This window comes from Urocitellus parryii, chromosome 2 (assembly GCF_045843805.1).
Source record: "Urocitellus parryii isolate mUroPar1 chromosome 2, mUroPar1.hap1, whole genome shotgun sequence".
NCBI classification, from domain to species: Eukaryota; Metazoa; Chordata; class Mammalia; order Rodentia; family Sciuridae; genus Urocitellus; species Urocitellus parryii.
The window spans coordinates 32,509,457-32,514,630 of NC_135532.1; positions in this window are offsets into that span (position 1 = coordinate 32,509,457).

The window sequence follows — 5,174 nt, forward strand, 5'->3', positions numbered from 1 at the left end:
ATTCTTTAATTTACAGATCATTTTAATTATGAACCTCCTGAACTCCTTTTCCGACATTTCATCCACTTCACTGTCCATGAGTTCTGTCACTGTAGCATCTTGGTTGGTCTGGGGTACTTTCCTCCCTTGTTTTTTCATGTTGTCTATGTGTCTTCCTTTCTTGCAGTGTACATCTGAGATTTTACAGTTCTACCTTATATTCTTGTAGTACCCGTGCAGATTGTTTGTCCCTCACCCTGATGTTGGGCTTCCAGACCTTGCTGGTGTCCCTCAATGTATGCTACTGCAACTAAAGGTAGTGGCAGCAACGGCCAAGATAATTATCTCAAGATAATAGTGGAGGGGCTGGGGATGTGGCTCAAGCGGTAGCGCGCTCGCCTGGCATGCGTGCGGCCCGGGTTCGATCCTCAGCACCACATACCAACAAAGATGTTGTGTCCGCCGAGAACTAAAAAATAAATATTAAAAAAAAAAAACAAGAAAAAGATAATAGTGGAGGTGCCCCAAGATGGATGCAATGTCTTACAGAGATGGGGTTGAAAGGGTGGGCCTTCTGCTATCTTTGAGATGCCTGCTCTGAGATGCAGCTGCTTCTAGGCCCTGATTGTTGTCAAAAGGTAGGGGCTACTGAATGGGGAAGGTATGGTGATGTCTTCAGCGTCCTTCAGGTTAGACTAAGGCTCCCAGATGTGTAGGGGGTGTGGCAGACTCAGATCTACCCGGGGCTTGGGTCCCTTATAGGTCAGTGTAGGCAAATCTGGGCCGGGCCTGGGCTCTACTGGGTGTCTGTCAGTGTCAGGATGGACCTGAGCCTATTCTGAGCCTGGGTCCCCACACAGTTCTGTGTGGGCGGTTCTGGACCAGGACTGAGCTCCCATCCTATCTCTTTCCTTATAAGTCATCCAGTGTCACTTTAAAATCTCAAAGTGGAAGCTCAGCTCTTATTTTCCTGCCTTTCTTCTTTAGTAACATAACAGTTTCCCCAGCCTTATTGAGATATGGTTGGAAAATTAAAATTGTGTACATTTAAGATGAACAATATGATGTTTATATATATATATAAAATGAAATGATTACCATAATCAAGTTTACTAACCTATTCATCACCTCGTTTACTTACTTTTGTTTTGTGTGTGTGTTGGGGAACATTTAATAGCTACTATCAGCAAATCACAAGTAAATATTCACTACAATATTAACTAGAGTCACCATGCCATATATAAGATCTCTGGAATTTATTAGGCACATAAGAAATTAAAATCATAGTTTTCACTCTAGTTATCTTTAACTACTTGGCAAGTATTGAAAGTTAGTGTTATCTTTATCTGATAAAGACCTATAAATAACCCATAGGTCATTTTGAAGGGTTATTTATTTATTTATTTTTGAAGTTTTAGGGCTCAGTCCCATTATCTCACACATGCTAGGCAAGTGTTCTACTACAGAGCTACACTCCCGTCCCTGAACTACAATTGTTCTACATTTCTAAATTTATAGTTTTTCTTTTTCATTGAAATCTACTTGATTTGCCTACATTTATTAAACTTCTAATTTTGAGATAATTATGGATTCTCATGCAGGTGTAAGAAAAATAGAGAAATCCCAGTTTCCCCCAGTGGTAGCATTTTTGCAAACTACACAGTACAATTTCAAAACAACTATACTGACATTGGGTTCAAGATACCAAATAGTTTCCTCACCACAGGGATCTCTCATGTTGTCCTTTTAAAACCACATCCAACTTTTTCCTATCCCTTTCTCCCTGTCTACTCTATCTTTAAATCCTGGCAACTACTAACCTATTCTCCAAATCTATAATTTTGACCATTTAAGAAGGAGTCATATGGTATGTAATGAACTGCAATTTTCTACTTTACTCAGCATAATTCTTTAGAGATTTATTCAGGTTGATACATGTATCAACAGTTTGTTCCTTTTTATTGCTGAGTAGTATTCCATTCTTTGGATATACTAAATCTGTTTAAACATTTTTTTATTGAAATACATTAGATTATTTCCAGTTTGTTATTATCATGATCAAAGTTGCCATATGAACATCCATAAATGGGTGTTTTGTGTGAGCATATGTTTTTATTTCTCTAGAATAAATACTCAGAAGGATAATTTTTGGATAATTGTTGCACACTCAATTTTTTTAAGCAACTGCAAGTGTTTTTCCAGAACTTCTGTACTATTCTATGTTCTATTATTAATAGATGCATATTCCAATTTTTCCTTAACTTTTCTAACCTTTGATGTTTCTGTGTTTTTAATTTTTTGCCATTCTGATAAAGGTGAAATGATATCTCATTGTATTTTCAATTTGCTTTTCTTTAAAGTTTTCTTTCTATGTGTTAGGTATTTATTAATTTATTATTTAATTGACATGTTAATCATGTACAATATGTTTTGAAATATGTTCACAATGTGAAAGGCTCAACTGAGCTAAATTACTTGAGCTTTATCACATATGTTTGTCCATTTTTGTGGTAAGAAAACTTAAAATCTACACAGTAACTTTCAAGAACACAACTAATTATTATAAACTATATTCATCATGTTGTACAATAGCTCTCTTGAAGTTACCTCTCCTATCTAACTAAAATTTTGTATTCTTTGACTGATATCTCCCCAACCATCATCCCTCCATCAACCCCTGGTGACTGCCATTCTGCTCTCAGATCATCTTTTTGATCATCTTTTTATGTGCTTGTCATCTATATGTCTTTTTGGATAAAGTGTCTCTTCATTTCTTTTCTTTATTTTATAATTGGATTGTTTTTCACTTTTAAAAAACATGATAAGCTTTTTAAAAGCAATTTTAGAATAGACATTCATATAGTGTGAGCTCAAATAGATGTTATATATAACTCAAGTAGATGTTATCGCTTCTCTGTATTAGGATTCCTTGCTTCATTGTTGATTAACATGTTAAAGAATTGTATCTAAAGCCATCAACACATTTTTAAAAAATCAGCATTGATAGAAAATTCTCATCTTTTCAATATGGGTTATATTTGGAATTGGTAAAATGTCAATAAATCCCTTAAGAGAAAGCTTGGTTTTGGGGTTCTGAAAGTATTATATTTCAGGTATCAGTCCTTGTCAAATATGTGTTTGAAAATATTTTTTCTTGGCCTTCAGTTTTTCTTTTCATCCTCTTAACAGACCCTTTCTCAGAGCAAAAGCTTACAATTTTAATGAAGATCAATTTGTCATTTTTTTTTCATTTTATGGTCTATGGTTTTGTTTTTGAGACTAGTATCTTTTATCCTAGTCCTACATCCTGAATATTATTTTGTCCATTTAAGATTTTCCCATTAAGCATTGTTGTTTTACATTTAATTCCAAATGAAGTTAATTTTGTATAAACTATGAGACATGTATTAGGATTTGAGCCTCCTCTTTTTGCCTATGATTGTCCGATTACTCCTGTATGATTTATTGATAAATCATACAGGAGTAATTTCTGTACTAAATTGCTTTTGAATATTTGTCAAAAATGTCACCTACATTTTTGTGGCGCTATTTGGGGGTTCCCTATTTTGCTCCCTTGACCTAGGTGTCATTTACTTCAATACCACAGATTCCTGATTACTGATAGCTATGAAACTCTTCAAATTATATAGATTGACACATTCAGCTCAATTTATTTTCAAAATTATTTGGGTATTCTAGTTTCTATCCCTTTTCATATAAGTTTTAGAATGATCTTGTAGACACACACACACACACAGAAACGACATTTAAAAGAAGATTTTGTGGGACTGTGGGAATTTTGATAAGAATATGTTAACTCTGAGTATCAATTTGGTGAGAGTAGACTTGTTGTTTCAACCTATGAACACGATATGTCTTTCCAAGTATTTATATCTTCATTGACCTCTTTCATCCATGTTGTTATTTTCAGTATACAAGTTCTGCTATTGTTTTAATAATTGTCTTTTTGAAAGTCATGCTGAAGTTTAATAGTCATTGTGATCCCATTAGGAGATGGGGCTTTAAGAAGTGATTAGGCTGGGCTGGGATTGTGGCTCAGTGTTTGAGCACTTGCCTAGCTAGTGTGTGGGAGGCCCTGGGTCCAAATCTCAGCACCACATATAAACAAACAGATAAATGAACGAATAAATAAATAAATATATCTTTTTTTTTTTTAAAAGAAATGATTAGGTCCTGAGGGATCTACTCTCAAGAATGGAACAAAGCCATTTATTTTTTAGGGAGTAGGCTGTTATCACCATTGTGGTTTTTTGTAAAGTAGACCTGGCCCTTTGTGGTTTCCTTTTCTTCCCGGCTCTTTACTCTCTCTTTCTGCCATAGGATGCAAGATGGCCCTCCAGATGCCTACAGATGCAGCACCATATTCTTGGACTTCAAGAGTAGTAGAAAAAAAAAAAACATTTTCTTTTTAAAAAAAATCACTCAATCTTGGGTATTTTATTATAGCAGCAGAGGCTAAGGCAAGTAATACATAGAGATATATATGGTTAGATCAACATCATATTGTTTTATTTTGTATCTGAATTGTCCATTTTGGCTTTCTATAGTGAAAGGAGAAATCATACCCCTACTTCATGTCATGCAGACACAGCTATTGCATCCAAGAGATGAAAGATGTTTTTCCCACTCATGATTTAAATATTGTAACTGACATGCATGTCCAAAACATATGAAAAATGTTTGAATAATGTATCATTGCCTTATTATTTATCATAGTGTTCCCTTTTCTCTTGTTATCACTTAGGAAAGAAAGCCAAATTTAATGTTGCTTTTCTTTGCTGTCTCTTCCATTAACTTGATTTAGCCTGGAACAGAATAGAATTGTTGAACTGATATTATTTTCTTCATTTTTAAATATGTAAACAAATTATGATTTAAGAAATTCCTTTATGAATCATGCATTTTTTCTAGAAAATTTTGATAACTGAGTTGCAAAATATCACCCACATCTTTGAGAGACAGAATGACTAACGGCAGCCTTTCCTATCTGGATAAGAGACTGTCTACTGAATAAATTTTAACGTTCACAGTTTCAAGCATTTTTCACTCGTTAGCTAAAGAACATTTGAAAACTGCATAAAACAAACTTCCCAAAGGAATTCATTCCATAGAGATTACTGTTGGTCTTTTAAGAACAAAAATGCTATTCATGGTTATTCACTTTTTTTCTCTTA